Source organism: Protopterus annectens, chromosome 10.part0 (genome assembly GCF_019279795.1).
Source record: "Protopterus annectens isolate FY-2018-M chromosome 10.part0, PAN1.0, whole genome shotgun sequence".
NCBI lineage: Eukaryota > Metazoa > Chordata > Ceratodontiformes > Protopteridae > Protopterus > Protopterus annectens.
In genome coordinates this window covers 947,501,993-947,526,156 of record NC_056744.1, presented here as the reverse complement: position 1 = coordinate 947,526,156, position 24,164 = coordinate 947,501,993, and positions in this window count along the sequence as shown.

The window sequence follows — 24,164 nt, the reverse complement described above, 5'->3', positions numbered from 1 at the left end:
CATAGTAATATTTCTTTATCAGCATTGGTAATGTTTATAACAGTATTGACTACTACTGAGAGCAAATCATCATCCTCAGTGTTCCATATTTATAACCTAGAGGAAATACAGAAAACACTGAGACAGAGATATAATGCAGTAAACTCAAGTTTTTTTTTTTTTTATTACAAGCAATGCAGGATGATGTTTCCATACTAATAGATCATATGAGCTCAATTTGTGACAGTGTCATTAGAACTGGAGGCATTTCACCATGCAGCCAGACAGGCCAAGTCTTAGGCCGAGTGGGACGATTGGATTTAATAGAACCCTGTGGCTACAGGAGCCCCACACTTTTCACTGTTCTGACATATTTCTTCTACTTTCTAGTCCACTGAATAAGCATCTCATGTTCCTGTGATATACTTTTTTAGCACTTTTGGGCTAAAACATCGAAATTAGTGGAGCAAAGCATTTTTGGATTTGTAGTCTTGCTCCCTAAGTGTGCATCAGCCACTGTAGTAGAGCAAACTACATATCCTCTAATCCCTTTCACTTCCTCTTAGTGTTCTTACAGACTATTTCCTTTTTTTTCTCTTGTATTGCATCAGGTGTTGGTATGTGCTATTGGCTACTACAACTTGAAAGTGACGAAGTAAGACTGATTTTTTTTCTTCTTGAGAGCCTGTTCTGGGTCTGACTTACTAGTAAGTAATTTTTTTTCTGGCTGGTAAAACTAGATATTTGTGACTTTGCTGTGTACAGTCCCTATTAATAAAGGCCAGATTTTTTGAATTTACCACCAACATCGGTATATTACTATACCAACTGTGATGGTACAGTTTCAAAGTTTTCTGAGCTATGAGCTTAGTAGTTAGATTTGAGAGACAAACTGCAAATAGTGTAATGATAATCCCAGAAGTATTTCATCCTGTGCTAAATGTGTTGCAACCTGGATTTGATTTTGGGCACTTTTTGTACTATTTATTCCAACTTAAACTATTACAGGGCTGAGGAATCAGTGATGTTCTGTCTTCAGCTACTATACAACTGTATGGGGTCAGAAATCCTTCCCCATTTAGTAGCAGTAACATTATGTAACAAAAAATCCGGAAATAAAAACATGGATAACGGCAAGTGAAAAGGCTAACTCTGTTGTCTCAAGTCTTGTCCTGGTTGAGATGTGTATTTGCAGATGAGGCAAGCTTCTTCCTTATCTTATATTCCATTTAAATACTTTAAATACTTGAAATAGCTCAGGTATTCCTCCATTGTGTTTGTTGGGGCAGGACTTGAAAATCATCTGTCTGAGCAGATGTTGAAGTATGAGAATATCTGGCTTGAGGAGGAGACTAAAATGAAATTGTAACCTCCTTGCAAAGTGAATGGACAGAAGGAAAGCATTGCACTGAGCTCTGGTCTTAGGGCGGCAGTCATTGTCGCATATAATCCTGGCTCCCTCTTCCTTAATTATTTTCCAGTTATTCAGTTTTCTCCTAATTCTTTTTTAAGTCAAATGTGGCAAATTTAATTAGAATTGGCCAGGCCAGGGACCTTTTCTCTCAAGCAGGTATGAAAAGCCAATGTGCCTGTTCAATTATGTTTTCACTTACTGGAAGATCAGTCCAGTCTGCAAGTTTAGACTTCATGTAATTAATATAGTCTTGTCCATCTACTCTTTCCTTAATTAATACAAACTTTAGATTTTTCCATCATGCTTCATTTTAGAAACTATTGTATCAGTTCTAATGCTTCAATAACTGCTTCAGGTACTGCAGACCTTTCTGTAACAGCTTGCATAGATTTTGTGAGTTACCGCAGTTGATCCAAGTGCTCTGTAGAACATATTCAATGTCTTTTAATCTCTCTTCATTTTGTTTAGGAAGATCTGCTAATCAGTGACTTATTATAGTAAGTGCATTCATTATCAAGTCGAGTCTCTCATCTCAGGTGTGTTGTAGTGTTGGTTTAGAGGGCTCCATACTACCATCTGTGGTGTTTTCTAAACCCTGTGCCTTCACACGCAGTTTGAGTTCTGCTCCCAAAGAACCTTAGTGCTGCTTCAAATGTTCTTTTTTAGACATTCAGGATGTTCAGTAGTTTCAGTGACCTTAACTTATTCTAAAAAAAAATAAAAAAAAACAATCGAACAAGCCTTGTTAGTACAAAATTCTATGGGTCAGAGCCACACAAATGCACATTCTCTCTTACTCCATTTCACTGGAAGTCCCCACATCTGATTTTAAAGGTGCCAAAGGACCCTTTTCAATTAAACCTCCAGCTTCTTACCCCCCCTCCACACATACACCTCAGTCTACCTCCCTCCAATCTTTGGCACTTTCCCTCTGTTAATTAATCATAGCTGATTCTTGGGTTTTTACAAAACACTCAAATAAGGAACACCCCACAAATAATTCCCTTTCTCAACACACAATCCCACAAGTATCTCCAAACCAATAACTTTTTATTTCTCCTATAATCTCAGACCATATAGATCAGGGTATTATAGAACCTATTCCTCCCCATCCAAAAGGAAAAGACTACTACTCTGTTTTTCCTAGTTCCACGAAAAGAAAGTCCCTGGAGTTCATTTATGGATCCACCTTTTTCTTCAAACTTTGAGGTCAAGCAGTTCCTAACAGGGCTCCTTCACATGTGGGCCCCCAGAAAATGTATTCCCCTTCTATGGGACATGAATTGTGATCTTGATAAATAGACTTCACTATGTTTTGAACTTGCTTCTGGTTCCTTAAAATTGTGTATGTGGAAAAAAAAATTCTTCTCTTAGCTCTAACTACTGTTAAAAGGATTTCAGAGTTACAGGCCCTCATGTCTATTCTACCCTTTTCTAGTTTTCCATAATGACAGGGTATCCCTTAGAACTAATCCATCCTTAATGCCTAAGGTGGTTACTGACATGTTTTGAATCAGTCCATTCACCTTCCTGCATTTTCCTAATCCTCAGAATAAGGGGTAGGGGGTGCTGCATTTCCTAGATGCACACAGACAATTAAAATTTTACATGGACAAGACTAAATAGATTAGAAATTTGATCAGTTGTAGATTTCCTTTGAGGGTAAAAAAGCACGGTCTTCTAGTATCCAAACCGACCACTTATAGATGGATTTCTCTTGCTATTCCTTTCTGCTACTCTTTCCATGTCATTTACCTCCAAGGACATGTTAAGCACTCTACAATAGTTTTAACTTCATCAGAGGGCTTTCTACAATGGACTTCACTCCAAATCAATATTAGTGGCACCTTCAGCAAGCATTGCAAAACTGAAGTTGTTTTCTAGAGCCAGGAATGGATTTGCCAGAGCTACACTGAAAGGGTTTCTAGACTCAGTACTTTCTCTTACTCCCTTTTGATCTACCTAAAAGCTTTGGGAATTATCCCATTTGTTAGCATTCCTGCAACAGTGGTCTAATGATGAACAAAATACAGTTGTGAAAGAATTTACCATAATAATAGATGTTTGAATAAATCACTGTCATAGTATATGTACCCTAACTCCATCCCCTTTTTCCATTTAGGTCGTTGTGGAATCCCTACTGACCTTTCTTGCCTCGAATTTATTTTACTTGGGTCTATCCTCTTTGAAGGTAATCTCCATGCCTATCTCTGGGAAGAAAGTGCTGATGATTTTCAGGTGTGCTTGTCCCTTACATAACAGCACATAGACCTCTTGCCTAGGTCTAAGGCCTAGCATATGACACAGGAGGAATTTCTGCATCAGTGTTCTTTCTGAACATCTACTATAATAGCAAGTTTTAAACATAACTGTAATTTCCTGGGAAGCTGAAGAAAGTATCAGAACCACTGTATAATGTTAAATTGGTAAGCAGTGCCTACATGGATCTCATCAGGACTTTTGATATTATTCCATTATTTGTTATTACCCACTTAAATACCCCCCTCTCCCTTGTAAACCCCTGGATAGCAGCCTAGTTCAAAGACAGAATCTATATAGTTCAAAGTTGGTGGCATATCTCTCTGTAAAAGGCTTGTCATCAATGGTATCTCACAGGGATATTTGGTCCATTCCTCTAGAAACTTATGTTTCTCTGATGTCCAAGCTGGTATCAAGATTCTCTGATTGATAAAGTTTGATTGCAGACTCGGTACTGTAATTAATTTTTCAGATTTTCAGCTTAGACTCCTTTCCTACAATATGACATATCTGAAGCTTAATACAAAATAAATGTAGTATTATACTCTTTAGAAACCAAGTGCACCCCTCTGCTTAACAATTAAATGGTACTCCCTTCAGAGTTGATTCTGTTATTGGAGATCTAGGCATATTTGTTGACAGTCAGCTTTGTCTTTGCTATTGCATATCATCTATTTTTGGGAAAATCCATCTATACAGCCCAACTAATTAGTAAAGGTATATCATCCAGATACAAGGATTATGTTATCCCTCTGTTTTTCTCCCTAGGTAGGCTCATAGTAGGATATGATGCCCCCTTTGTCATGTCTAACCAAAAATTATTGCCCAATATAGGTATTGCCCTATGATGCTCATCTTATAAGCAAAGGTATGGTATCTAGATCCAGAGTGGTACTCAACCCTCATCAGACCCATCATAGAGTATAATGCCCCCCCTCGGTGTGTACCTGACTGGACACATGCAGCAGCTGGAATGCCCACGAAAGATCCTTACAAAAAGAATGCAGAAAGTAAATACAATATTGTATGCTGATCGCCTCAAAGTTCTGTCTCTTTACCCAGTATCATACAGACTTCTGATAGGTAATATTTGCCTGACATGCAAGGCATCCCTGGGCCCTGCATCGATGAACCTTTTGCAAATCTGCAAAACAAGCAGCATCACAGCTATTAGTTTAAAAGACCTAAATTTTGATTGTGACATAAATAGGACATGTTGAAGAGACTGGTATGTTTCTCAGAGAATTCCCATTCTCTGGAACAGGCTCCCCATTCATGTGAAGCTGATTTCCTCTCTATCCCTATTTAAAGTGCAACTTGGACCAATGGAACCTCAGTCACATTTGGGTTGCAAAGCTAGGCTTATTAGACCCTAGTGGTCATTAGTATATACCTATGAACCTATGAATACTTGGAGAAACTGCACATGGACGTTGGGAGAATATGCAGACTCTCCAGATTCAGTAAGTGGAAGTTAGTTTTGAACCCTAAACATTAGAGGTGTGATGAAGAAATTTTATCATTGAGTTAGCATTCAGACAGACACAGTGTGCTCTTACTGTGGGTAGCCTGGGTTAAAGTCAAAACAAGGGCACCACAGGTTAACCATGGGGGTGTTCAGAGACCTAGTTGGTTTGTCTTGTCTTTTCTTCATGGTAGGCATCTAATTCCTTTTTGCTCAGAATTCCATGTGCAAGTTTCTGGGCAATGTAAGCTGAATGAATGAGGAAATAATATCATATGCTATCTCTGTGCAGGAATATGTCCACCAGCAACAGGCTTAAGGCTTGCCTGTGAAGAGTGATGATTTTTAAGCTGTCACAAGAGTCTTAGTTTTGGAGCTGCAGTACTAATTCTTTCCAGAAACCTGAGTCTGTGTCCTGTAGTATCTCAACAGATCTTTCATAATGACCAAATCTATATCTTGAGTAACTGTGAGTGCCATTTTGTATGACAATTCTTTGCTTCAAAGTAACTGATCTGCACCAGTTACAACCACATTTTGTATATGTGGGAAGATGGAATGACATTTCCTTCAGTATGGAGGACAACGTTGTACTGTTAATCTTGGTTTGAGGATGCTTCAGGACTTTTTAATACAAAGGCTACCTGTTAGTAGGCTAAGAGAAACTGATATTTGTCTTATCTGTTCTTAGGAGAGAAAACTGGATCCTTTCCTTTATTAAGTGTAATTCATAAATGTAACATCATTTTTTTTTTGGTACTGCAGTTTCTCACTTCTTGAGGTATTTTTGATTGAATCCAGAAACATGTTTCATCTCTTCTCATTTGTAGAATTTCGGGTGCAGATTCATCTTCCATTTTACAAGCAACAGCAGAGTCTATATTATTTATATGAGAAAACAAGTAACCTCTCTGAAGCATATGGGATAATATGAGGTTAGCATACCTTGTTGTTTGGATTTTTGAGGCCAGCATTCAGAGAGCTTTGTTAGGAGAGACATTATCATTGCAATGGATGATGGCACTGGCTTTTTTTTTTTTTTGAGGAGGGGAAAAGTATCTTTCTGTACTTTTTTATTCTCTTTCCAGAGCCAATTTGCTTACAACTTTTATCCATATTAAATACCACCTTAGAAACAAACCCCTTAATGCAGACAGTTAACAATATGTTGTATAGCTGTACACCAAATTCAGACTTCTCATCTACCTCTCACAGATATTTGAAGGCATTAACCTATTACACTGTTTTGCCTTCTTTTTCAGTTTTCAGTGTCTTCTGATTCTGATTCCACAATTTGCTTCCATGACAATGCCAGCTATACTCAGTTCTTCCAATGTCTTCAATTTTGCATTCCAGTCCCATGTCATTAGCTGAAGTTTCTTTTCAGTCACCTTGTAGTGCCATGTCATATTCATACAGCAGCTTTGTTGATTATTTTCCCCTGACCTACTTGCTATTGCTGTTTATAACCAGTATGAGCAGCAGAGGACTCAGAGATGAACACTGATGCATACCCACTCCCACTGGCAACTCATCTGTGAGTCTGAACACTGTTCATTCTTGCAATATTGGGAGCTTCTATATAGCCTGCAGTAATTCAGCCAATGATTTCTGCACTTAGACCATAGGTTCATAGGTTCATAGGTAGATACCGGACTATCTGCCCGAAGGCATATATTAGCCCAGCCATGTTGTGCAGTATTCACCGCGCCTTTGGTTAGTTCCCTAGGCCCTTGATCTAGCAGCTAGTACCCTTTGCCCCTATCTAGTAGAGCTGTTGGTATGATCCCTGGTGTGAACTTTCTTTTACCCATCCACTCATCAAGGTTCCTCTTGAAGAGTGATATTGAGGGGCTCTGTCTTATGTAGATCGAGACCTTGTTCCATACCAAGGGAAGTCTTTGCGAAGGGAATCTATCCCTCCAGCATGTTCTATTCATTGTTGTGCTGAGGTTTATATCCCTAGAGCGTGTAGCTCGAGTGGATTTGGTTTTGCTAAGATGGAGCATGTTCAGCAGTTCTGGGTTGTACATGGCTCTGTATGTTAGACAGAGATCGCCTCTGAGAAGGCGGTATGCCACAGAGAAAAGCCTTAGTTTTTTCAATCGTGCTGCATAGGGCAACTGTTTGAGGCCAGTAATCCTCTTAGTGAGGTACCTTTGTGGTCTCTCCAGCTGCTGGAGATGCCTAGCCAGGTACATTCCAATTGGTACATTGTACTCAATAATGGGTCTGATGAGGGAAGAGTAGAGGGGCACCACTACATCCTCAGATCTTGATGCGAACCCTTTCGTGATCAGATGGGTCACAAAGAAGGATTTTCTAACCACCTTGGCAACATGGTTATCAAAGGAAAGCTGACTATCTACTTGGGTCCCTAGATCCCTTATTACTACTTCAGATTTCAGGGGATTACCTCCTATGTGGTAGTTCGCGGGTATTCTGTTTTTTCCAAAGGGGATTACTACACATTTTTTAGCATTTAACTTGAGACCATGGCTTTGACACCATGCATCAGTCTTGTTAAGGTCCTTCTGGAGGATATCCATGTCGGCCGGAGACTCTATTATAGCACCCAGTATGCAGTCGTCCGCAAACTTGGTCAGCCACAGCCCTTCAGTGCTTGCCTGTACTTCTGAGAAGTATATGCCAAACAGTAGGGGCCCCAGGACAGAGCCCTGAGGCACACCGCTCGTTACTGGTCTGGATTCGGACATAGATCCCGCTACTCTTACTTTGTGGGATCTGTCTGAGAGCCAGTTTGTGATCCATCTTGTGACATAAGGCTTTATGCCCAGGTTGGTGAGTTTATCAATAATACCCGAATGAGGAATGGTGTCATATGCTTTAACAAGGTCAAAGTAAGCCATGTGTACCTCCTTTCCCTTATCTATAGCCTGAGTAACTGTCTCAATGAAGTCCACCAGGTTCAGGAGGCATGATCTGCCCTTGACGAAGCCGAACTGTGTGGGGTCAAGTGTTTGGAGGTTCCCAATCTCTCCATTTATGAGTTCCATAATGATTCACTCCATTGCCTTACAGATCAGACTTGTCAGGCTTATTGGTCGGTAGTTCCCAGAGTCGGTTGTGGGCTCACCCTTGTGCAGCGGAACCACCATTGCTGTGCGCCATTCTGTGGGCACATATCCTGTCGAGAGGCTGAGACTGAACAGGGTATTCAGATGCAGGGTTAATTCATTTTGGAGCTCGTGTATGACACAGCCCAGGACACCATCTGGTCCCATGGAGGCAGTGTTTTTAGCTTTAGATAGAGCCTTATTAACCAACATATCAGTAATAATTGGAGTTACACAATCCCCTGGAATAGTAATAGGCCCTGTAGGTGGTGAGAGGGGGGAATTTGCACTGAACCTGTCAGCCAAGATGTTGGTAATGTCAGTGGGGTCAGTGTATTTTGTTCCATTTTGTACTAGCTCAGAACAGACCTGAGCATTGCCATTTAGGTTTTTGACGTAACCACAGAAGGCCTTATGGTTATCCTTGGCATCCTTGGCAACTTTCTTTTTCAAAACTGGCTTTAGTTGACTTGATGAGGGCCCTCAATTTCTTACTAAAGCTGATCAGGGAAGATTTTTCTACTTGAGATTTGGCCTTTTTTTGTATAAGTCTCCTCCTTTTATTGTATAATTTGCTTAAGGCTGGGGTCCACCAGACTGGTTTCTTCTTGCTTGAGGAAGGAGTCTTGGTTTTATTTGGGATAGCGCGGCCCATGCAATCCTGAAGATGTATATAAAGTGCCTTGGTGTAGGATTCTGCATCCTGGATATCATTATCCTTCTGCAGGGGGATAGTGAAGCTTTCCACGTCTGACGCAAGTAGTTTGAAGTTTGCTTTGGAAAGGTTTTTTACGATGGTTTCTTTGACTTGGGGAGGTGGAGGGGTGAGGATGTCTAGGGTTATCAGTTTGTGGTCTGATCTGACCAGAGAGGGAATGATAACGGGTGTGGTACAATGGGCGCCCATATTTGTGATGACTAAATCCAATATGCTGTCCCCTCTAGTGGGAGAACATAGCAGTTGTTTGAGGGCATTTGAATTTATAAATTCTATGAACTGCTGGGCATAGGAGTTAGAACTTTGGTAGTTCCCCCAGTCTATTCCAGGGTAGTTGAAATCACCCAAAATTATGGTGTTGGGTAGGACCTTTATATTTTCCAATGCCTCAAGGAATGCTGAGTGAGTATCTTGGGACATGGTGGGCAATCTATAACAGGCTACGACTTGAAATGTGGTTTTGCCTGCTGATAGTTGCACATGGATGATATCTGGGGCATCATGCTGTGCCACTAACCTGGAGATGTGGGTATCCTTGATGAATATGGATACACCTCCGCCCTTTGTACTGTGATCCGGTAACTGAGGCCGGAAGGTATGATATGAATTGTAACCTGGTAGTGCTAGGGTGCTCTCTGGAGCCTAGAACCAGGTTTCCGTCACTGCACAAACATCGATTTTCTCCATACTGATGAGTGCCTCGAGTGCATGCATTTTGAGGTTGAGACTTCTGGCGTTGAGTAGCATTACCCTTAGTTTCTGGTTACCTGTGCTGGTTACGGTGGTTGGTTTGTCCTTTGAGCCTTGCCTAAAAAAGGCACTATGGGGACAGCAAGAGCCTTGGCCAGTATTTGAAAGCCTAGGGGTGACAGGTGCAAACCATCTCTGACGAAACAGCGAGGCTTGTCTATCATGTCATCCCAGGCAGACAGACACTAGATCCCCTTAGAATGACACCAGAAGCTTAGCCAATTGTTGAAATTGATCATTTTGTCTTTGTATTGTGGTATCATTCTGGGTGAAGGACGTATGCTACTCAAGGTCAGGGTCATATCAGCTTGGGCTATAAGATCAGAGAGCTCCTCAATGTCTCTTTTCATGTAGTCCAGGGAGGTACATCTTAGATCATTCACACCAACATGTACAATGACAGCATCATACTTGCACTTGTTCTGGAGATACCTAAGTGCCTGTGTTATGTGGCGGATCCTAGCACCCGACAGGCAGCTGACAGTAACCTTCTCCTTGCTCAGCCTGGTGAGTGGAACATCTGTGTGCCTTACTATAGAGTCTCCTATTACTGGCGTGTTGGGTATGGTGTTTTGCCTTAGGTGCTGTCATGAGGCGCACTGCTGAGGTGAATTATGTGTTTTCTGGATTGTGTTTGGAGGTGCAGGTTGCTTGCTTGTCTGCTTTGGAGGGCACTGTTTCTTTTTCAGATTTGTACCTAGTGCCTCCGAATATGTTTTTGTGTATTTATGTGTATGTTTTGCCGGTGCTTGTTTTGTAGATCTATGTGTGACTGGTGGTGTGATGCTAGTGTGTCTCTTCTCCTCTTGACTGTCTGTTACAGTCATGGGTTGAGAGCGCTTAGCCACCAGTCTTGCTCTGTATTTGCATCTCTCACAAATGTTTGTGTCTAGAGGTAAGAGGAGAGGGTTGTCTGTATACATAAGGCAGTTGTGACATTGCCTCAGGATTCCCAATTCCAGCAGCTGAATTGGAGAGTACACCTGAAGCTGACCTCTGGACATGCTTGGAAAAGTGAATTCCACTTGTCTTGTGGACAGTCGAGGGTCTTATGCTGTATTATAATAGTGCTATCTAGGAGATTTGGAAAATAATAGTGCTGTCTAGGAGATTTGGACAAGTGCTGATTTGGGTTATGCAAGTGCTGCAATAAGAGCAGTTGATCTGAAGCACTTGAGTTGAAGCTTGCCTAGTTCTAAGGGAAAATTTGCAGCGCAGACTTTGTGGAGCCAGGAATAGTATAACCCAGCTAACCGACGCTGCCTGACACTGCTCTATGTGCAAGACTGTGCAAAAAGAGTGTTGCAGGGTTTTAAGAGAGAGAGAGATCAAGGAGTTTGGAATTGACCCAAAATGGCCAATAAAACTATAGTTTCTAGGCAGTAACCACTCCTACAGGGACAGGCAGGCTGCTCAGTGTTAACCACTGCCACTGGTGAACCATCACAGGGTTGTTCAAATCAGCTTTCTTGGGACCCTGTCATATCTCTATTCCAAGTCTAGGAATGCTCAGCTGGACTCTTTCATCATCTCCAGCTTCTTATCTGTTATATGTCCCACTGCAAACTTTGGGTTGGTTGTAATGCATCCAGATCTGAATTCAAATTGTTATCTCCCAACTTATGTTTTACTGCTCTACATATTTGTACCTCAGTCATACTCTCCAAAGCTTTCATGCAGTGTAACAGGAGAGTGATACTTCTGTACTGCCCACAGTTGTGAATATCCTCTTTGTTCTTGTAAACTGGTACTAGAATGCTTACGCTCCAGGCATCTGGGAAACATCTTTCTATCCATACCATGATGAGTACCCCTAGGAGCCATTTCTCCCCTTACTTTACCCCATATCTTCTTGACTATCTGCCTTACTTATTAATGTTGTTTTTCTTTCTTCCAGGGTGGGTTCTTCCTCCTTTTTCATTAAGGGGCTTTGCAAGTGATGGTACAGCTTCTGTGGGGTTTTGTTTATTCACAAGCTGCTGGAGGAACTACTTCTATCTGCCTTTTATACCGTCTGCACTGGTGTGCAGATTATTGGAGCATCCTTTATAATGGTGTCTGAAGACTATCTTCTTTACATTTCTGTCTTTGCCTTGCAACCTAATATAGGTTCTTTGCACCATCTGCTGCTTATATGGTTGCTAATACCTAAGACCAGTTTTAACTGCTGACTGACCTCTGCAAGTTTGCAGCACTGACATTATGGCCTTTTATTAGTAAATCACTTGTTTTTATGCAGTGTGTTTTAATGTTATGTGTACATTTTATGAAATGTATCACAATAAGAATAGATGTGATGGCAGGATAAAAACAAATATATAAGCTGGACTGAAAGATATTTTGCTTAAATCAATATTGCATTTTTCAGCCCTCCCATCATGAATAAACCTGGAAGCACTCAAGATTTTGGAAGGAAGTACCTAGAAAATCAAAAAGGTGATCTATGCAAGTACTTCAGAAGACATACTGCAGAGACATTTGAAGAGGCAGACTTGGAAAATGTAGGTGTTTATGGAGCAGAAAAGAATTTGTCAGAACATATGGAACTGATAGAAAGGGATCAACAAGCACAAGCTGATGACTTAGAAAGATCTCAGTGTGATGACACTTCCAGTCATACTGAAGAGATCACAGAATGCAGTGACACCAAGGGTACAGGAAATATTCCTGTCATACTGAAGAGATTATGGAATGCAGTGATACCAAGGATACTGAAGGTATTCCAGTAACATAGGAGTGTGACCTTCAGGATGGTGAAAGTTTAAATATTTTCATTGCAGATGAAGATCTAAACAGTGCCTGACTTGAAGGTCAGCTTAACGTAACAGATGATCCAGCTGCATGGCCAAAAATAATTAACCAATGTGTGAGAGACTACCTAGAAAAAAATGCACTACTTAAAATACCTCTGACTGAGTTCCCAAGCAATGAGAATGGCACACACTTTTCAAAAGTTCACTGTAAAAGAAAACTGCCAAATGGAGAAATCATCTCTCACCGTTGGTTAAGATACTCCATATCAGCTGATACTATGTTTTGTTTTTATTATTTTTTCTTTGGAAATTATGTCAGAAATGCCCTGACTGGTACTGGATTCAACAACTGACCAATGTACACACTAGACTGGCAGAGCATGAGAAATCAAAAGGTCATTTAGTGTCTATGCTGAGTTGTGAACTTTAGAGGTAACTGTGCTGAGAAGACTATCTATAAAATTCAGGAAAGCCTTATAAACCAAGAAAGAAAGAGATGGCATCAAGCTTTTGAGAGGATAGTTGTACTAGTTCAGTTTTTATTCAAACATAATCTTGCATTCCGTGGCTCTTTTGAACAGATAAGAAGTTCGCATAACGGTAGCTTTTTTGGAATTATAGAACTACTTGAAAAATTAGACCAAGTCATTCAAGACCATCTTAGAGAAATTTCTAATAAGGAAATGCACAATTACTACCTTGGCAAATATACTTAAAATTAACTCATGAGTATTATAGAAGATGCAGTGAGAAAGAACATCATTCACCAAATAAAAGCGGCAAAGTATTTTACTGTAATATGTGATTGAGTCCAAATATCAGTTGTCAGGAATAGATGTCCTTGACAATTAGATAAGATCTGATGGTACATTACCTGACACAACAGCTGGTGTGTACAAGCAGTTTATCACATTTTTAGGTGAGGTGAGCACCACTGAGAGAAATTTGTATAATTTGCTTAAGCAGGAACTACAAAAATTAAAGCTAGACTTTAATAATATCTGAGGTCAAGGCTATGACAATGGAGCCAAAATTAAAGGAAAGGAGTTTTATGTTGAGGCTTGACTTTTACAAGACAATCCAAGAGCATCTTTACACCACATGGTTGTGACAACTGCAACCTAGTACTAGGGGATATGGTAAAAAACCTATCCTGGTGCACTGACAGTTTTTGGAACACTTCGATGTCTTTACATGCTTCCTTCAGTGTTAAAAAAGAGATGGTCAGATTTCTGAAAGCATGTGACAGGTCTTTCTATAAAGCATCTGTGTGAAACCAGGTGGGAATGTTGACTACAAAGTGTAAAGGCAGTAAGTTATCAAGCTGGCATTTTCTACGATGCCCTTATTGAAATAGCAGAATCTGTAGAAGACACTCAGGCAAGAAGTGAAGCTGAATCAGTAGTTAACTAAATGAAAGCTTATATCTTTTTTGTTTTGTTAGTATTCTGGCAGGGCTTGCTGTTTCAAGAAAATTTGGTCAGCAAAGAATTACAGCAGATCCTAACACAGGCCTTTCTTCATTTGAAAATCTCTTGCATTGGCTGAAAAATTATAGAGAGAATGGCTCTAAAAAGTCTTAGTTGGTGCAAATGAACTTGCAAATGACTTGGAGGTAGACAGAATTCAAATCAAAATGACTGAGAAAGAGAAAACGGTACAGCAGCTATGAGTCTCTTGATGATCCCATTATTGATCCCAAGCAATCTGACAAGGTAGAATGCTTCGATTAAGTGCTAGACAAAACTATACAGTCTTTGGAGACATGGTTTGAGCAGCTGAAATATCAAGCCTAGTTATTTGGATTTTTAACTAAATTTCTGCAAATCCCAAAGGATGAGTTCCAGGAACATGCTACAGGTGTGAAAATTGCACTTACTCATGTAAAGCACATTCAGGAACATGAACTTGTAAAAACTGTACATTTAGCAGGCTTAGATGGTCATACGCTAGAAGATATGGGAATACTGAAATCGATTCTTCTATCTTTATACATGAGACAGCCTTTAAAAATTCTTCAGTTCGTAACTGTGAATGAAAGAACTATTGGTTTTCCAAATGTTTTTATTGCTCTGCATATATTTCTAACTATGCCAGTCACAGTGGCATTGGGTGAAAAGAGTTTTCCAAACTTAAGTTAATAAAATTATTTGTGAGATTGCTATACTCCAAGACAGACTTAACAGCCTTGCAATCTTATCTATAGAATGCGAGGAAGTAAAAAAATTAATTTTCACAACATTTTAAAAGAATTTGCAGACAGGAAAGCCAGAAAATGTCTCTGTAAGTCAGTAAGGCCCAATAACTGATTTGCCCACCATACTTTGGAAAAATTTACATTCTAGAATTCATTGCCTCAAATGGCATAGCTACTGCATTTCTCTCTCTCTCTCTCTCTCTCTCTCTCTCTTTTTTTTTTTTTTTTTGCTATATAGGCAGTCTAACAATAACACTTACACTGGTATTTTGGAAAAGACCTTTCACTGCAGAACCACTGCTTTTCCAATTTTTTTTATTGTTATACAGATTTTAATAATACCACTTATGATGGTATCATGAAACAGAGCTTTTACAAGCTACAATTGCTCAAGTCTTATCTAGTCTCACCCACACTTATGATTGCACTCAAACACTATTTTGAGATATATGCTTTATGGACAAATGTTATGAAGCAAAACATTTAAACTTCAGCATTTCTAAAGAGTTTGTAGAATAGAAAGCAAGAAAAGTAGAAACATAAGCACTGTAACAGACTCTTCATACTTTGGAAACTGAAAATTCTGTAAGTAGAATTCCTTGCCCTGAGTGAGAGATCTGCTGCATTTCTCCGTCATTGTTGGTCTACAGGTATTTTCCACAAAAACACTGAATGTAGCAACCAAGGAAAGAAGCTTTCTGAATTAAAACTGCTCAAGACTTTTTAAAGGTCAAGCACACCTCATGATTATACTCAAACCCCAGTTTCACATAGGCTTTACAAGAACATTGTAATGAAACTAGAAAATTAAACTTTGCCAGTATTTTAGAAGAGTTTATACAGCAGAAACCAAGAAAGATTTACTTTGTAAGTAGCACTGTAATTGAGTCTTCATATTCTGGAAACCATTATACAATACTGGAAATGTAATTCTCGGTTTTGAGTGAGAGAAACTCCGGACTGCCTAATTTTCTAATCCCTCTTGCATTTTTGTAGTGCTACCTACAGTGGTATTAGAAGAAAAAGCTTTACAAATTAAAATTGTTCAACTCTTATCTGAAGTCAGTCATGCTCCAAGATAGATTCAGCTATGCAATACTATCTATAAAATATGATGATGCAAAAAAACTAAACTTCAGACTGGTAAAAGACTTAAAAGTGAAACAAATACTAGAAAATCTTAAATTTTATAAAATGTGATGAATTCAAAAAAAATTCTGTCAGCAATATCTGTAAAGATAATAGCAAACCATGATCCAATAGGCAACAAATGATATCCACTATGGATTAAATTATTTCACCAAAATATTACAACATCTAAAGTTAACCCAAAAGCGATTTACTTCTTAAATAAAGATATCCTTAATACAACAAAAATTCACCCAATCTTAATTAGTAACTGTGAAATTTTCAAGAAATTACTGATATCAATAACTATGGATTCAATTATTTCACCAAAATATTACAGCATCTAAAGTTAACCCAAAAGCGATTTACTTCTTAAATCAAGATATCCTTAATACAACAAAAGTTCACCCAATCTTAATTAGTAACTGTGAAATTTTCAAGAAATTACTGATATCAATAAATCTTAAAGACACAATTACTCTGCTACAACCAATAGATAACAACCCAGATATAAAATTCACAAACTCCATGGTAAATCTAGATAAATACCCATTAATAAAAAGTTATACAGTGTGGGACTTTTACCAACAAAACCTTTCAATGGAAAATATAATAAACCTACTTAGAGCAAAAAATAATTATAAAGTGATAATTAAACAAATCCTATACTTAGTATAATAACCAGAAATATCAATGTAATTGTGCAAGATGTCAAATTAGCACAACAAATTCAAACATTGCTCTTAAATAAAATAAAACTGCTCTCAAATACATATAAATTAATTGTAAAAATTAAATATCAAAATACAATACTTTTCTCAAAGTTTTGGGGAGGAAAAGGTAATACCATAACAGACAATCAGAAGGAATCAGCTCTTAGAAATACTATGAAACTGATGCCATATAAAAATGAATATACACCCAGATCATGATTTTTAATAATGCATACCATACACCTGTGCACCTAAACAAATTCAATACATCTAAGTCACCTTACTGTCCCTTCTGTCCTAATAAAGAGGAGGATATCCTCTACATCTTCTGGAGCTGCAAAACAGTTTATAAACTCTGGTGCGCACTAAGATTACTCTTAGAGAAATCAGGCTATTCAAAATTCACTTTGTCATGGGAGACAGCAATACTGCATATATTCAAAAGCAAGAATAATAATTTCTTTAATCACATAATAATAACACTATGCACCCTATTAAAATCTTACATAGTAAAGAACTGAATTGACAAATCAAGACTAACCTGGTCAGAATACAAAAGCAAGGCCAAAAGCATAAATTGGCTAAGAAGCTTTATACAAAAAATCAGAAAACCAAACATATTATCAGAATTACTGCAAAACATTAATTTATATATTATCATAAATTGCAAGACAAATGCTAATGAAACAAAGGTAGTAAACACATCTCTTAAGGGCTGCCACAGTGATGCAATGGTTAGCGTTGCCACCTTACAGCAAGAGGTTCTCTGGTTCAATTCTCGGCTGGGGTGCCTTCTATGTGGAGTCTGCATGTCCTCCCTGTGGTTGAGTGGGTTTCCTCTGGATGATATGGTTTCCTCCCACATCTCAAAGACATACTGCACGTGGATTGGACACTCTAAATTGGCCCTAGGCATGAGTGTGTGCATGTGTGTGTGCCTTCTGTGGAAGGTTGGGTGCCAGGCTGGCAACTCAACATCATAAAACTCCAGTGCCAATCATGAGCAGACAGGTGATCTGCTGTGGCGACCCCTAACCAGGAAAAAGCTGAAAGAAGAAGTAAATACATCTCTTAGTTGGGAGTAGTAACAGGATTATCTAAGGTGACAATTTTTTGTAAACATGTATATAAGGTTTTGTAGAGTATAAACTGATATCTTTGTGTAGTTTGGTGTTATACTTCTACATTTGCTCACATTTGTTACTATAATGTACAAGTGAAATGTTAAAATAATATTACCATGACTAACATATAACATAATCATTTCCTTGTGCTTATCCAGTACTGTATTTTTAGCTATTTTGAATGTTATTTAGTAAAGTGTGTATTACCTATTGAATAACTTCCTCATGTTAAACATTCTGTAATATTCGACTGTACCACAGTTACATCTTGCTTATCTCTACTTGTATGTTATGTGAGAAAATACTCAGTAAAAGTTATTTGAAAAAAAAAAAAACAATCCCCTGAATTTACTATTCCTCCATGCAGGACTAGCTTAGTCCTGCACGGAGGCAGCCATTTAGGAGCAGGATGGCAGTGCGCCATGCATAGTAATGAGGCACGCTGCCTGAGCTCCTAATCTTACATGGAGCATGTAAGACTGCAGGGGGCATGTCTGAGAGCATAGCTGTCAGAATATACATGCCCCCACAATGAAGAACAGCAGAAAGGGGTAAGAAATGAGCAAGACCACTCAGAGGTGTCCGCATATCCCCACCAACATTCCCCCTTGTGTACAACAGCAAGTAATCACCAATAAAATTAACAAACCCTTAATTTTTTAATTTTAAAATTCGATTAAAGCTAACTGTAGGTGTGTGGGTGTGCCCATTGCTTAGCTACGGTTAACGCAGCTTAAATGGCTGTAGAGGATGAGAAGGAAGATATATGCAAATGAAGCAGCATAACAATAGTGTAGTGGGCAGAGGATTCACCCTACGAGCACGCATTCCTGGTTCGAGTCCCACTGCAGCACGTTCCATTTTCCATGGCAAAGCACGTTATGACTAATATTTATGTTGCATAACCCACTAAATAACATATATTTATGAAGATGCAAAAAACAAACAGCTGCAGGTACACTGAGGTGCCCAAAACACACAACAACAGCAAAAGTAAATTAAGGCACCAAAGTTACACACTGGAAATCAGTCACTGTACTTTATTGCAGAAGACAAACGGTAAACGCTTTCACAACTTAATGTTGCTTCATCAGACCACATCACTACAACTGATGCTTGGTTAAATACTAGGACAATTCGTATGACATCATAATTTAAAGAGATATTACTCCACTAATATAAGAACATATATCAATATCCATAAGAAAAATGCATAAAATATATAGAAAGGTGTGTATTTACACACAATAATATTTAAAAACAATAATATTTAAAAAAAGGGGGGGTGTCATCCCTGATGGTTATTAAAAAAAAAAAAATATATATATATATATATATATATATATATATATATATATATATATATATATATATATATATATGTACATATACACACACATATAACCATAATAGTACAATGAAATATATATATATATATATATATATATATATATATATATATATATATATATATATATATATATATATATATATATATATATATATATATATATATATATATAAACTCATGTTTTAGTGTTTAAGGCACCTGGCCTTAAGGTAAGGAACTAATGAGGTGCAGCCATTCAAACTAGGATATCTATCTGCTTGTAATTTAGTGATCCATTGTTGTTCTAATTCTTCAGTGTGGTTTTCTACGTCACCACCTCTGTTTGTCCTTACTATTTGTTGTAAGATTAAAAATTTAAAACAATGGCTACTGTCTGTATTCAGGACATGATTAGCTAGAGCATTTGATTGCTTCTGGTTCCGTATGTCCCTTATATGTTCTAACATTCTTTCTTTAAAGCTCCTATTTGTTTTGCCTGCATAATAGGCATGGCATGCTTGCCAAAAACAAAAATAAACAACATCGACACTTTTACAATCATACTAATTCTTCGTATAAAGTTTAAAACATTTCACAGGATGAATGTACTCATTTTTAGTGTAGACATGCTGACAAGCAGCACAATTCCTGCATGGGAAGATGCCCTGTCTGTTTGAGAGATTTTTTCTAAAAGACTGATGTTCTCTATTACAGAGCTGCTGCTTTAAAGACACATTATTTCTAAAACTGAAGTTTGGGGTGTCACCAACTGTGGAAATCAGACCTGGTATTTCATGTAATAAGTGCCAATTCTTTTTAATAATTTCCGTATACTTATTGATGTCACTTGCAAATCTAAAAACTATTCTAAACTTATTTCTATCAATACTTCTATCATAAGGTATACTTGTATCAGCACTATAAGAGCTCATGTATGGTTTACATCTTGTAGATCTCAATTTCCATGCATCTGCTATCACTCTAGTGATTTCTGAGCTAGAATAGCCTCTTGTTTGAAATTCGTCTTGTAACTTATTTAAAGCAACTACTGTCTCTTCATCATTATTATGTAGGCGTAGGGTTCTATAGACTTGTCCTTTGAGGACATTTCCAGGTATGTGTCTCGGGTGCATGCTTGACCTGTGCAGACAGGCATTGGTCCTTGTAGGTTTGTGATAAATACTGGTTCTTATCTGCTTTAAATCAGTAAGGGTGACACTCACATCCAAAAAATCAACACATGTATCAGAAAAAGTAAAAGTAAACTTCAAAAAGTCTGTAGTACTATGCAGGTAATCAATGAAATTACTGATATTTTCACCATGCCCTTTCCACAAGACAAAACATCATCCACAAACGGACGTACAGAGAATGTAGCCAAAAATGGGTTAACATCTGACAAAACATATTGTTCTTCCCATCGATTAGTGATAGATTGGCGTAGCTATTTGCACACGAAGTGCCCATAGCCACGCCAATCTTCTGTAGAAAAAATTGATCCTGAAAAGCTACAATGTTATTTTCAAGTATAATCTCCAATAGTGCACAGACTAGCATAATCTTATTAGTAGTCAGCTTCTTATTCATATCGAGGAATTCTCTTATTCTATCAATGCCCCAAACATTTGGAATACTAGTAAAAAGAGATTCAATGTCCATGGTAAGGAATACAAATTCTTCATCATTATCAATGGTTTCCATTCTATTTTGCAACCACTGTAAAAACATTTTTGTGTCTCTAAGAACTGTATAACAACTATCCAAGAACTCATGTAAAATGCCTTCTACATAAATAGATAGAGGCTCAGTGCTCCATCCTGCTCCTGATACGATGGAGCGTAAAGGAGGAACCGTGGGATGTTTATGGATTTTAGGGAGTCCATAGATCCTAGGAACTAGAGGTTTTTGTACTGAAAAATAATTAAATAAGGATTCATCAATTAATCCTGTAATCAGTAAATCAAGCACTAAAAAAGACACTTTATCAGTGATAGCAATTACAGCTGTTTTTGTCATTGTGGTACATAAAATAACTGTGTAGGAAAGCATGTACATGTGTGTGTCAGGTCACTAAAGGTTGAAGAGGGCAATATTCTAGATATGTATCCGAATACCTGCATGTGGTCAACACATGGCCAGAGTCTGTGCAGAAAGAGTTGGATAGCTATGTGCACAACATCAACCCGGAATCTGGGAGTATGTGTAGAAACAGTTAGTGTTAACAAATATTCCCTCCACAGGTATACCGGGTAAGAGGTGTATACTGCAGGTAAAACCTGTTCATGTATAACGATAACGACAGCCATATCACTGCCCAAACTAAGGCTATAGGGTAGTGTAGTAAGACTTGTAAGGTACAGATAACAGCACTGACTTGGAGAGTAATGAGGACTACAGGAATATACTAGTTGTTAACTGACATATATCTCCCCCCTCCACCATATCACCAACAATAATCAACATACCCACCCCAACTGGTATGTAATGACATCTATGTTCTGATAATGTCCAATTGTTTGATAAATATATTAATTGCTCCCATGCAAGTGTTATAATGAAATATTCCAAAATTGGTGGCATGGTGCCATCAGTGTATTTGCATGCTGTTCTTACTACCACTGTGGTCCCATATATGCATGTGTTCTGTTTGCTATGCAACTGTTCTGTATCTGGTGTCTGGGTTAATGGGAATATATATGCATGCTGTTATACCTAACCCTGGAATGTGTTGACTATTCCTAACCCACATGTGATGATGAAATCTAAACACTATAGCACATTTGGGAAGGCTGGTCCCAGCAGACCCACCTGTCCCACCTCAGCTGGCCGTGGCACCAGGCACCACCATGTCTGGGACCCCAACCCGGGACCTCCCTGTCCATGGGTCCTGCACCACCTTTGGGTGGAACCACCTCAAAGGATGGGGCTTGCCCCCCCCGGGAGTGGGTGCGGACAGGAACCTGTGACCCAGGTCGGGGTCATGGTGCTTAGAGAGCTCAACCAGCAGCTTGGTGATCTGCTACACCAGCTCGAGGGCCGTGTGTCACAACTAGAGCATCAGTCTGGCACTGCAACTCAGCCCCCAGCACAGCCACCATCGGCGCTGTGAACATGAAGTGGTGACTGCCCATGGCTGGGGACCTCAGTCCCACTGTTTCCACTAGGGGACTCATGGGCTTCCGATTTCCCAACACCCCTCCCCATCAAGGTGTTTAACCCCCAAATGTGTCATATACCACCCCTGTATGCGTGTTGTTTGTCTTGTCTGTTAACCTACCCAAACTACCTCCCTAAATATACCTACTACCCCACCCCAACATCCCACTCTCACCTGAAAAAAAGGGCAATCAGTTTCTAAAAAAAGTCTTGTCCCATACATAGCTGCTCATTTCACAAACATGCCCACTGGACACATGTAATCTGGTCTAATTGGCATCACAGCTTATTATAGTAGTCCTCACCCCCCTCTCTCAGGGGCTTGAGTGTCTAAATCTACTACCAAATTCAGTGTATATGCACATCAGTTGCTGTAGTAGAAATGAACAGCTATGGACCTTCCCCAAACCCTTCCTGCACATTCCCTAGCTATTTCCCCTACTGTCTTATCCTCTTTGTGCCCCTTTTTCACCACTTTCCTAGCAACTCTTTTTTCTTTTCTTTTAAAGAAATTAGTGTGGGAGTAAGCGGGAGTTAGCACTTTTAAGCAGTAGTAAGCAGATTTCAGCCTGTTTGCACGGGGGTAAGCAATGCCTACACTGGTTAAGCAATGTAGAAGCTAACTGAGTATAAGAAACTGTAACTGGAAGTTAGCAGTGCTTACCTCCCTGCAAACCCACGCAAACCCGCTTATAACTGCTCAGAAGTGCCTTAATCACTCTATGTCCAACAGCCCTTGTTTTGCTAAGCAAAAAAAATAAACAGCCTTTGCAAGGCTCAACCCAGGACCCTGCACACCATAGCCAAAGTTATTTACCACTAAGCCATGTCATATATACATAACCCTGATGTTTTCACAAACATATCCTCCAGCCCAGTCATACAACAGTACAGGAAATGTATTTCAACATGCAGATGTATGTGTGTGTGTGTGTGTGTGTGTGTGTGTGTGTGTGTGTGTGTGTGTGTGAGTGTGTGTATTAATATCTAAACAGATATATCCTATATATGCAGATATAGATATTTATATATATATATATTATCAATGGGTAAATAACAAAAACATATATGTCCACATGCACTGTTAATGGGGTTGAGATGCCCCAAACAATATACGTCTTGCATGAATAGGTATACCCCCTCCCAGCCCACCAGCCAAATATGTCCACCCTGCAATACACTACCAAGTGTTGCAGATCCCATTATCAGGACCTGACATGACATGGGCATCTCTAGGATACATATACACAGACACATATATGCAGATACAGATATATGTATATATATATATATATATATATATATATATATATATATATATATATATATACACATAAATACATATATATATATATATATATATATATATATATATATATATATACATACATATATATATATATATATATATATACATATATATATATATATATATATGTAACTACACATACACACACAGAGATATGTATAGTGACATACATATGTAGTAGGTGCACGCAATATGGAACAGCTACTATTCCTACAGTTACCACCTTACCAATAGGAGGCTGTATGAGCCACCCATACAAATAACAATCATTGCCTGCAACATATACCCACAGAGAAATCAAAGGATATAACACCACACACAGGTTTGCATAAATGGGATAGCTTTATTTGTGTACTATTACAGTTGTATATGCCATGTGGTATAGCTGTTTAGACACAGACATCCACATAAACTGCGTAATGCAACTGTAAAACAGTTATACTAATACAGTAGTCTGTAAAAGTTAACAAATATTGCTATCCAGGCCAAGGCCATCAAGTAGTACAATAGTAAAGACAGACTGACCACAGGATACTAAACAATCAACAGTAAGTCATACAGATGTATAGTTCAGCAGCCTCTATCTACACCTTGTAGACAATTTCTAGGGGGTAAGGACCTCAGTTGACACAATGGCATGTAACTATTACATAACAAGGCACAACTGACACCATCACAAGCACATTGACAAACAGAACAGCCTATATGGCAGGTGGCAGTAGGCCTGCATTTAACCAAGGTGGATTGTATGGTAATGTACATCTATATAACCTTAAGGCAGCTCACCCCTGA